This window comes from Nicotiana tomentosiformis, chromosome 6 (assembly GCF_000390325.3).
Source record: "Nicotiana tomentosiformis chromosome 6, ASM39032v3, whole genome shotgun sequence".
Lineage (NCBI taxonomy): Eukaryota > Viridiplantae > Streptophyta > Magnoliopsida > Solanales > Solanaceae > Nicotiana > Nicotiana tomentosiformis.
Window position 1 is genome coordinate 51,562,804 of NC_090817.1, and position 12,170 is coordinate 51,574,973.

Below are 12,170 nucleotides of genomic sequence, written 5' to 3' on the forward strand. Positions count from 1 at the left end.
TGCCACCTTTTTGGTTGCTTGTTCTCTGGCTGGGGACTCCGAGAGGAAGCACTATCACCGGGAGCAGATTCGAGGGTACTGCTTCGAGCAAGGGCATTTTGCAGCACCCTCGCAGCTTCTGCGAGGTCAACCAAAATATTTACTTCGAGGCAGGTGACAGAGCCCTGCGGGAGTCATGAATCAAGCAAAAATTGCAGTTAGCGAAGGTTACTTGTGTTCATTCAAATATGAAAGGAAGAAGGGCTCAGTTTACCATGGTTTTTGGCCTTCTATCCATACTTGGGATCCATTTCCTTCCACCGACAGGTTTCTAGCATTGTAATATCCAGAATCTTCTAAACCTACTGGTCCAGGCCTTGAAACCATGGTGGTGTCCACCGGCTAGCTAAAACAATGAAAACAAAGAGGACAACAATGGCGGGAAATGACATATTTATGAAGGAAAGAGTGAATAAATTACAAACTTACAAGAACGATTACATAATTCAGGAAAAGATGGAGTTGTGGCAGGGATGATATCCCTGGTAGCGATGATGACAAACTGCTCTATCCATCCATGGTCACTGTCATCATCCACGTTGGTGAGAAGGGCGTGATGGCCTATTATTGCCGTGCAGCCTGAGGATAGGCCCGCCATGTCAGCTGATGAGTTGAAAAGACTGGATAAGTTTACCAAGTTGCATCCTCCTCACTTCAATAGTACACCTTCAGAGGATGCCTAGGAATTCTTGGATCGTTGTCATGAGATTCTGCGCAATTTTAGTTTAGTCCAATGGAGTTGACTTTACCACCTTTCAGATGCAAGGTCGGGCCAGGAGGTAGTGGTAGGTCTATGAAATGGGAAGACTAGTAGGATCACCTCCTCTTACCTGGGCTCAATTCTCCAGGGTCATTTTGGAGCATTTCATACCCTGCACTAGGAGAGAGGAGCTGTAGAGGTAGTTTGAGTACCACCAGTAGGGTCCAATGTCAATGACTGAGTATGATATAAGGTTCACGGAGCTATCTTATCATGCTGCAGTTTTGATACCCACTAAGGAGGAGAGAGTGAGGATATTTATTGATGGTCTTCACCATGGTATTCACATTGCTTTGGCTAGAGAGGTAGAGAGCGGGATAACATTTCACCAGGTTGTTGAGATAGCGCATCATATTGAGCGCATTTGCATTGGGACCAGGGAGATGATATGGGGTATAGACAAGAGGTCTCGACGTTTAGGGAGTTTCATTGGTGCCCCATTTGGATGCCAAGGTTGATTCCGAGGAGGCCATTCTATCAGGCCAACTTATCATTCACCGCCACCCAATCGGGAAGCTTCCATGCTATTTAATTAAGTACACTTTCAATATAGAGTCCTCATCGCTCTCCATCTCTTCAGGATTCATAAGTACCCGATTCTTCTAGTGGCTATTTTGTTCACGGGGTTTGACTCAGGCCCAATAATTATTTCCAGTTAGAGGTAGCTACGAGTGTAGAGAGTTAGGGCATGCCAGGAAGTTTTTCCCTAATCTTCGTAGAGGTCTAGTGCAACAAGGAGGTCCGGCTATGGTTCCTGCACTGGTGTTTACACCACCCACTCAACTAGCTTGGGGTGGAGGCCATCTAGGATGTGGTTGCCCTAGACGGAAAACTTAGTCTAGTGGAGGTCAGGCCAGGTGCTATGCATTTCCATGGAGGACCGAGGTTGTTACCTATGATGCTATGATTACATGTATTGTTTTTGCCTGCAACAAGGATTCTTAAGTATTGTTTGATCCTGGTTGCACTTATTCATGTGTTTCATCATACTTCTCTTCTTGTCTGGATATTCCTCGTGATTCTATTGATGCTCCTGTGCATGTGTCTACACGTGTTGGTGATTCATTATGGTGGATCGAGTATATCGGTCCTATGTGGTCACTATTTGTGGTTTTGCGACGAGGGTGGAATTTCTATTGTTAGATATGGTGGATTTTGATGTGATCTTGTGTATGGATTGGTTATCTCCGTATCATATTATTCTAGATTGTCATGCTAAGACTGATGTTGGCGATGCTGGGATTGCCGAGGTTGGAGTAGACAGGTTCTCTTGGTTCCACTCCTAGTAGAGTGATCTCGTTTTTGAAGGCTCAACAGATGATTGAGAAGCGATGTTTAGCATATTTAGCCTTTGTGAGAGATGTTAGCACTGGAACTCCTATTGTTGAGTCAGTTCTAGTATGGAGGGAGTTTTTGGATGTGTTTCGAGTAGACCTACGGGGAATTCCACCCGATAGTGATTTTTTTCCAGCATTGATTTAGAACTTGGCATGCATCTATCTCTATTCCTCCATATCACATGGCTCCAACGGAGTTTAAGTAATTAAAGGAACATTTGCAAGAGTTATTGGATAAGGGGTTCATCAGGCCTAGTGTTTCACCTTGGGGTGCACCGATGTTGTTTGTTAACAAGAAGGATAGGGGAATATGTATTGACTATCGGCAGTAGAACAAGTTGAGCATCAAGAACAAGTATCCATTTTCGTGCATTGCTGACTTAATTGATTAGATTTAGGGTTCTAGAGTGTTCTTGAAGATTGACTTGAGATCAGTATATCACCAATTGAAAATTAGGGCTTCGGACATCCTTAAGACTGCTTTCTGGACTCGCTATGGGCATTATGAGTTTTTGATGATGTCGTTTGGGTTGACTAATTGCCCAGCAGCTTTCATGCACTTGATGAACATTGTGTTCCAGCCTTATTTGGATTCATTTGTCATTGTGTTCATTGATGTTATGTTGGTGTATTCCCGACGTAGGGAGGAGCATGAGCAGTATTTGAGGATCGTGCTCCAGACTTTGAGGGAGAAGAAGATATATGCTAAGTTCTCCAAGTGTGAGTTTTGGTTAGACTCAGTAGAATTCTTGGGTCATGAGGTATCTAGTGATGGGATCAAGGAATAAGATTGAAGTAGATTAGAGTTGGCCCAGACCTTCTATCACTATAGAGATCAGAAGCTTCTTGTGTTTTGGCTGGTTGCTACCGTCACTTCGTAGAGGGATTTAATCTATTGCCGCCTCATTGACTAAGTTGACTCAGAAGGGCGCTCCATTCAAGTGGTCAGATGAGTGTGACAAGAGCGTTTAGAAGCTCAAGACATTTATGACTACGGCTCCTGTGTTGGTTTTCCTTCAGGATCGAGATCATATACAGTTTATTGTGATGCTTTTGGGTTGGCATAGGGTGTGTATTGATGCAGGATGGTAGAGTGATTGCCTACATGTCGCGCTAGTTGAAGCCCCATTAGAAGAACTATCTAGTGCATGATTTAGAGTTAGCAACTATGTTCACGTGCTCAAGCTTTAGAGGCATTACTTATATGGTGTGTCTTGTGAGGTGTATACATATCATGAGAGTCTTCAACATCTATTCAAGTAAAAGGATTTGAACTTGAAACAACAAAGGTGGTTAGAGTTATTGAAAGACTATGATATCACCATTCTTTATCATTCGGGGAAGGCCAATGTGGTAGCAGATGCCATGAGTAGAAAGGCAAAGAATATGGGGAGTTTAGCATTTATTCCCACTGGTGAGAGGCCTTTGGCTATGGATGTTCAGGCTTTGGCCAACATGTTCGTGAGATTGGATATATCGGAGCCTGAGAGGGTTCTTGCTTGTATTGTATCTCAGTCATTCTTGTCTGAGCGCATTAAGGATCGTCAGTATGATGATACCCATTTACTTGTCCTTAAGGACACGATGCAACGAGGTGGTGCTAACGAAGTGTCTATTGGTTATGATGTTGTATTGCATCTTTAGGGATGGATTTGTGTTCCTAATGTGGATGGCATAAGAGAGTTGATTCTTGAGAAGGCTCATAGTTCGTGATATTCTATTCATCCAGCTTCTGCAAAGATTTACGATGATTTGAAGCAGCATTATTTGTGGCAGAGGATGAAGAAAGACATTGTTGGATATATTCCTCGGTGTTTGAATTGTCAGCAGATCAAGAATGAGCATCAGAGACCTGATGGGTTACTTCAGAAGATTGTGATACCAGCGTGAAAGTGGGAGCGCATCACTATGGACTTTGTGGTAGGTTTGACATGGAATTGAAGAGATTTGACGATATTTGAGTCATTGTGGATAGACTGACCAAGTCTGCACATTTTATTCCAGTCATGACTTCTTACACTTCGGAGCAGTTGGCTAAGATCTACATCAGGGAGATTGTCCATTTGCATGTTGTGCTTGTGTCTATTATCTCGGATTAAGGCCCTCAGTTTACTTTGCACTTCTGGAGAAGCCGTTCATCATGATTTGGGCATGCAGATTAAGTTGAACATCACATTTCACCCTCAGACGGACGGGCAGTCCGAGCGGACCATTCATATTTTGGAGGATATGCTGAGAGCCTGTGTCATAAATTTCGGAGCCTATGTCACTTATTTGAGACCTCGAATAAGTCTGTATTATGTTTTGGGATTGTTTGGTATGTTTGGACAGGGTACCAAGGGGCTTAGGAGTGTTTCATATAGATTTCGGATCATTTGAGCTTGGTTGGATTGCTGAATTATTGCTGGTGTCTGGTGTGCTTTGCGATCGCAGAGCAGGTCACGTGATTGCAAAGGCTTATTTTAGGCAATAGTATTTTTGTTCTTTGCATTCGCGTAAGTGTTGGGTCTGGTGGTCTTCATGTTCGCGAGCGAAGGCTCGCGTTCACGTATGATGAGTAGCTGGTTAGGAGTCGGCTGGGTTTAGCCTTCACGTCCGCGAAGGCATGGGCATGTTTACATAGGTTGGGGATACGACTGCATCACATTCGCGGGTGGCAGACAGCCGTCGCGAAGAGTATTTTTGGACCAAGGGCTGTTTGTGCTTCGTGAACACGAGGCTTGGGCCGCGTTCGCGAAGGGTATCACTGGGCAGAATTATAAGTTGTCTTATTTCAGGACTTAGACCCATTATTTCATATTTTGAGCCTGGACTTGGGGAAGAGCAATTTTAGAAGAGGAGTATCACACAAGGCAAGAAGTAAGTGATTTCTACTTGATTTTAATATTTTATCTTGATTACCCATGGATTATTACACATAGATTATGTGGTTTGAATGAGAAATTTGAGGATTTTGACTATGGTTTTGGATAGTGAAAAATGGAAATTTGAACCTCGAATCGGAGTCGGAATTGGTTGAAACTTGTATATTTGGACTTATATTCGAATGGGTAGTCAGGATTTGTGACTTTGGTCGAGTTCCGGGAGGCGAGCACGGGTTAAATTTTTGCAGTTTGATAAATATTGGAGCTGTATTACTTTGAATCGATTTCAATAGCCATTTTTGACGTTATTGAGTTATTTTTGGCTAGATTTGACCCGTTCGGAGGCCGATTCGAGTGGCAAGGGATTTTTGGAGTATTGATTCTCACTCTTTGAAGTAAGTATCTTACCTAGGCTTGGCTTGAGGATATTCTTCTCGTAGATTACAATGCTTGTTATGTGTTGGGGTTGACACACGTCCATGGTGACGAGCGTATATGTATGCACTGTGGTTATTCATTATCCGGGTAGGCTTTAGGCTACTATGTGCCTTGTTTTGCTATCACGCCTTCGTGTTATCGTGTTTTCCCTATTTTTATGACTACTGATCTATTATTCATGTTAGAAATCATGTCTAGGCTATGTGCTTATTTGTTTGAGGCATGATATGGCTATTTTACTATGTTGAGCTGTTTGCCTTGATTATAGTCATACTTTCTTTAGTCATGATATTATATCCGCATGTTATATCATTAGTTATGTATACTTCTTACCTATTATCTCACGTGTTGTTGGTTTCCTTACTTGAGTACTACGAGTTTGAGTGGATTTGTGGCACGTTGGTACAATTTGTGCATTAAATTGATTTCTGATATTGTGAGACGTTGGAATATTATGATTTGAGCGAATTAATGTCTGAACTAGGGCCATAGAGTTGTATAAATATTTATATTGAGGTGACGCATATGCCAAACTTCCTTTTTGGGCTGAGTGGTATTGATATTGAGGTGACGCATGTGCCAAGCCATTGGATTGAGTTATGATAGTTGAATTTTGATCCGATCATGCGCTAGGGCTAGGATCCACCCCTCCGAAGTCAGGCGATAACCCATACTACTTTGTCCATGTGAGTGTAGGCTCTTAGTATGTGCTAAGTGAGAGGATTTATGTCAGGCACCCGTACAATGCTGAGATTGTTCTTATTTGATAATCTAACTGTGAATTCGTTGATTTTTGCATTGTTACTCCTCATGCAGGCATAGAGACGCATCTTCCTCATGCTAATTGATGTTTTATATCTTGAGATTGATGAATTCATTTATTTGATTGGAAAGTGAGCCTATTTCCTATTAATGTGGATAAGTTGAACTTGCTATTCTTGAGTTGCTTTCCCTTTTTTATTTTCTTACTATTATGCTATTATTATTACTGTTGACTGTTGAAAGTGAGTAGCGGACTTTGCCAATCTTGTCACTTTCTTCAATCCGAGGTTAGGCTTGCTACTTATCGAGTACATGAGGTCAGTTGTACTCATACTACACTACGCACTTTATGCACAGATTCAGATGTTGCTGATAGAGCTGATTGTTAGAGAGTTGCACCGGTACCCATTGGTGATTTCAAGGTAGCACTGCTATTTCCGTCTGCAGGCCTTGGAGTCCCTTCCTTTACTTTTGTTGCTACCTCTTATGTACTTCTAATAGCATTGTATCGTTATTCAGACTTTTGTACTTATTTATTATATAGAGCTCATGTATTTGTTGCCACTAGGTTCTGGGATAGTATTTCAGCTGTGTCGCTATATTACTACAATTATTTACCATATTCTGCTTTTGAGACTATTCCTTATTGTTATTGAAGTTGTTTTTTGTATATTGAATATTAGCTTGCTTAGCAAGCAGTGGTAGGCATCGTTACGACTTTGGTGAGATTTGGGATCATCACACACGTGGTCATACAATGGATTATAAATGTATCATAGAGAGCACACAATCAAATTAAGGTATAATAGAAGCCTAGAATCTAATCCGATCATACTTCATATATAGCACCCGTATATACGCTCGCCACCTTGCATATATGTTACTTTACAGACATAACAATTAAAAAAATAAGGTCCAAACCTAAGGGTTATTCTCTCACACAAGATTAGGCAAGATACTTACCTCAACAAGAAAAAATACTCTAGTGTTAAAGAATACATACCTATTGATTGCTGCAGAGTTTTGTATAAACTAATAGCTAAAGTGCTAGCTAATACGTTACAAAAAGTTATTGCTTAAATTGATTATGATACTCAGGTAAGTTTTATACCAGGCAGAAGGTAGCAGATAATGTCCTACTGGTTCATGAGTTAGTTAAAGCCTATTCTAGGAAAAATATATCTCCAAGGTGCCTCATCAAGGTAGACATTTAGAAGGCTTATGATACAATTGATTGGAGGTACTTGCATCAAGTTCTAGAAGGCCTAGGCTTTCTAGACCAATTCATTAAATGAATCTTAGAGTGTGTCAATTGTTAATTATACTATTCTCATTAATAGGGAGACTACCAAACTATTTGATGCGGCTAGAGGACTCAGGCAAGGAGACCCCATGTCTCCCTTTCTCTTCGCCATAACAATGGAATATCTGAGCAATAATTTAAAGACACTCAAGTAGGAGAAGGCTTTTCACTATCACCTTATGTGCTTAAAGCTTGATCTGACTCATTTGAGCTTTGCTGATGATCTCCAATTATTCACAAGAAGGGATGCTACTTCTATTGCTCTTCTACATAGAAAATTTAATACTTTTTCAGAAGCATCTGGACTTAAAGCAAACCTGGCCAAAAGCTCAATATACTATGGAGGGGTTAGTACTGAATTGAAGCAAGAGATACAACAGACTTTGGGATAGAGTCAAGGGTCTCTTCCTTTCAAATATTTAGGCATACCACTTGCCACTAAGAAGCTTTTAGTGATGCAATGGCAACCACTTATTGACAAAATAGTGGCCAGAATCTCTTCATGGACAACAAAGAAACTCTCTTATGCTGGTAGAATTCAATTGGTTCAAACTGTGATCTTTGGCATACAAGATTACTAGGCTCAAATTCTTATCATTCATGCTTAAGTCATTAAAGCAATTGAAGCCTATTGTAGAAACTATGTTTGATTAGGGGTGAATACAATAACCAAAAAATCCTTGGTTGCTTGGGATAGGATGTGTTCTCCAAGAGCTGCAGGGGGCTAAATCTGATCAACCTGGATTTGTAGAACAAAGCTGCTATAACCAAAACCTTCTGGGAGATGGAAAACAAAAAAGACAAGTATTGGATCTAATGAATCCATAGCTAGTACATCAAAAAATAGGTTTTTACTAGCATGGGAGTACCAAAACAAGCATGTTGGATGGTTAAAAAAATATTTGAGGCAAGAAGTAATCTGAGACTTATTAATAGTAGGCAGGATCAACATAACACTGTTATCAAACAAATGTATCTGCAACTGCTAGGGACCCTGCAAAAAGTCCCATGGAAAAGTTTGATGTGCTAGAATCAAGCAAGACCAAAAGCAATCTTCAGTATGTGGCTTCAGGTCCAAGAAAGAATTCTAGCTGCAAATAGACTAAAGAACTTTTGGTATCCAAATAGATGATACATGCTGCTTTTGCCAACAAATGCCTGAAATAAGGGATCACATTTTTGCTGAATGTGGGTATGGCAGAAATCTATGGAACAGGCTCTTGCATTGGCTTCAAATTTAGCATCCTTTTACAGGATCTTGGCATGTTAGATAGCAATGGATTGTAATGAAGTCCAAGGGAAGATCACAGATGGCTAGGATGCTCAAGCTAGTCTATACAGAATACATCTACACAATGTGGATCGAGCGAATTCAAGGATCTTTGAACAAGCTACTGCATGGGAGGTCCTAGCTAGGGATGGCTTGTATATGCAACATTAGAGCTGAAGGACATACACATGTTCTACTAAGTAAATGTAAATAATAAGTCATTAGCACTTTGAGATCAATTGTGTAAAGAAGGCTAAAAGCATAGGAAGTGCAGGTTTATGTAATGTTTTTCCAGTTTTTTCTTTGAAGAAGGTCGTGGTGATCTGCTCTTCTTTGTAAATATTTACATTGGTAGTTAATACAAAATGTTTAATTAGCAAAAAATCGACTTTCCCTTAGAAATCACCTCCAACCGCTCGAATCAAGCCAAAAAACAACTCAATAACGTCAAACAATGCTATAGGAATCAATTCCAAACAATAAAGCTTCAATTTTTATTCAATACCCAAAAAGTCAAAAAATATAACTCCGAGCCCACATGGTCAAAATCAATCGTTGCAAATATGAAGCCCCTTTCGCAAAAGCGGACATCGTAATTGCGACACCATCTTCAAAAAGGCAAAGCCTTCCTTCTTAGCTACATATCACAAATGCGGAACTTGCAAATGCAAGCAGAACATCGCAAATGCGATGTCTGCCGCACCAACAAAATTTGCACTTTCCAAAATCAATCTGAAACCAATCCAAAACTCACCCGAACACCTCAGGCCCCACTCCGAATATCCATACAAGTATATAAACCTCATATGAACTCGCTCGTAAGCTAAAAATACCAAAATAATATCTACAACCATGACTCAAGCACTAAAACACATGTAGCATATTTTCAAGTTCAAGAAATTCAAACATTCACAACCGAGCATCCGATTCATGCCTAACTAACTCGGAATGCAACCAAACTTTGCAAAAAAGTTTGAAATGACAAAACACACCTATTCTAAGTCCCGAAACAACAATGTGAACCTGATAGCATCAAAGTCAACTCCCGGTCAAACTATTAAACTTTCCAAACCTTCAAATTGCCAACTTTCGGTAAATAGAGCCCAAACACCCTAGGTACCTCCAAATCCAAATCCGAACATACGCCTAGGTCTAAAATCACCATATGAACGTATTGGAAAAATCAAATCACGATCCAAGGTCATTTATACAAATATCTAACCTTGGTTAACTCTTACAACTTAAGCTTCCAAAAATGGAACTAAGTATTCCAATTTACTCCAAAGCCTTCTCGGAACCAAACGAACCATCCCTACAAGTCAAAAAATGACAATCAAGCATACGGGAAATAGCAAATAGGAAAACGCAGTTCAAATGCACAAATCTGACCAGGTCATTATAAATGGAGGAAACTAGACACAAAAGATGATATGTATAAATATATCAAAGTTTGAAGTTCACAATTTTCAATAAGCGTGAATGATATTTCATATTTTTTACACAAACCTAATTGCACAAAATTTGTAGGAAAAATATGACATTCACGAGGACGCAAAAACACGGGCTTTTGATTCAACTCAGGTTGTTTGGAGAAAGTATAAAAATCAATTAAGAAAAGACCACTTTGAAGCCTATGTCAATGACATGATTTGAATGGAGAGTAGGTCGATAGATATGTAGGAATCTCACTTTAAGAATCTTCTTAACTATTGGAACTCTGATTCCCACAAGGTAAACTTGATAGCGATGAGCTCTTCAAAATTGTTCTTTAAATATCAGTATATGCTTTCCTTAGAAAAGTGTTTACCCTCAAAATCGGATAACAATTGAATTTGGAAGTGGTTTTAAGGATAAGTGGACTAACTTGACACAAAACAGATAAATTAGATTGCAATTGAAATAAATAATGATAAAGTAAATGCAAACCACACGAATTGAACAGTCTTAGCCTTGGAAGGTTAATCACCCTCGAGCCAGGTACGCTTCGATTAGTGTCAGGACATAGAAGAACAAGAGCTTAAAGAGAAGTAATAATGATGTATTACTTTGGAATGCATGTTACAATGTGTTCATATATTTATCAGACCCCCCTTTATATAGTAGATGAGTCCTACTTTAGGTACAATTCTATAAAAGGTAAAAATCCCTTGATTTGTGGATCGCCGATTCCTTACTGATACGCGCCGAGATTTCCGCCGCAACATCTGCCCGGTTACGATATTTCGATCTTCTGTTGGTTATGCTAACAATGTTTCTTGGAGCTCGTTCGGGACTAGAGTCAACTCCGGGGTCTCGGACTCAATGTTCTCGAAGGCAGGTATCCTGACCCCGGGTTCTAGCCCGGTGTGACTCGGGGACGATTTTTAGTCTTGCATTGTCATATTTTGAGTCGTCCTTTCATGTCGTAGGAAAACTCGATCTTGCCCGTATACAAATAGTACCCTCATTTTTCGGAGAGAAGATGACGAGAAACGACATGAGCTTTCAATTTTTTATTCGACACCACACGACAGAAACAGCAAAACAGTCAAAACGTCCCGTCAGTAAAGTCTTAATGGGATTAAATGTTTGTCAGTTGCTGGTCGGCCACTCCTGGATATGAACCGTTGTTGAAAAACTATAAATACCCTCTCATTTGCTCATTCAAACTTTACATTCAAACCTTCTGCCCTCGTACCTTAGCAATATTAATATTTTAGGCACTTATATTTCGGTTATTTGAGATCGTTTTATAAGAACTTCTATTCTGTCTTCATTCCAACTCATCAAGTGTACTCTTTTAACTTCCTCTTCTTCCTCTTTTTTTCATTCATTTTCAATAAAATGGCGAAGACTTCAAAAACCGTTCCCCAAAAAGAAACTCCTACCTCGCGGCCCGAAGAGATCGTTTTGCATACTGTTATCGAGGAACCAGTACCAGAACCTCCTTTAAAAATTTTCATCCCCCCCGGGGGGGGGGGGAAGGGGGGAGGGTTCCCGGTCAACGCTGATTTTAAGGTTGAAAAGCCCTCCTCCACACCGGGCCGGTGCGAGGTAGTCTCGCGGTACATCTGCTCGATCACCGAGGATGTTCTCTCCGAAGTCAAAAAGGATTGTAACTGAGTTGACAAACATGTGGTGGTTCCTGAACCCGACGAGGCCATCACCACCCATGTCGAGGGATTTTTAAGTGTTTACACTTATCCCTTCATGCTGGGCCCCTTGGATCCGGTTATCATCTACTTTTGCAAAAGATACGAGGTAACCCTCGGTTAAATTCACCCTTCTTTCTGTAGGATCGTAATCCTCCTCCGTTTCTTTATAAGCAAGATCGAAGTGTGCCCTTTCACTATCGAACACCTCATGCATTTGTACGGTCCCCGACTCTACTGGGGGGACTGATCAAGCTCGCCCGTCG

The 12,170-nt window shown here is 40.5% G+C and overlaps 1 long non-coding RNA gene across 2 annotated transcripts in view; it reads right to left on the reverse strand.

Moving 5' to 3' along the window:
* Positions 1-12,170, reverse strand: part of LOC104107680 (uncharacterized) — a 34,180-nt gene that overhangs the window by 4,191 nt on the left and 17,819 nt on the right. The window contains exon 4 of one of the 2 annotated variants that reach the window (XR_011408561.1): positions 9,996-10,085. This is a non-coding gene — a long non-coding RNA (uncharacterized lncRNA). Of the gene's footprint in view, positions 1-9,630; positions 10,086-12,170 lie in introns of those variants that run through there. The other variant, XR_688843.4, reaches the window with a different exon arrangement.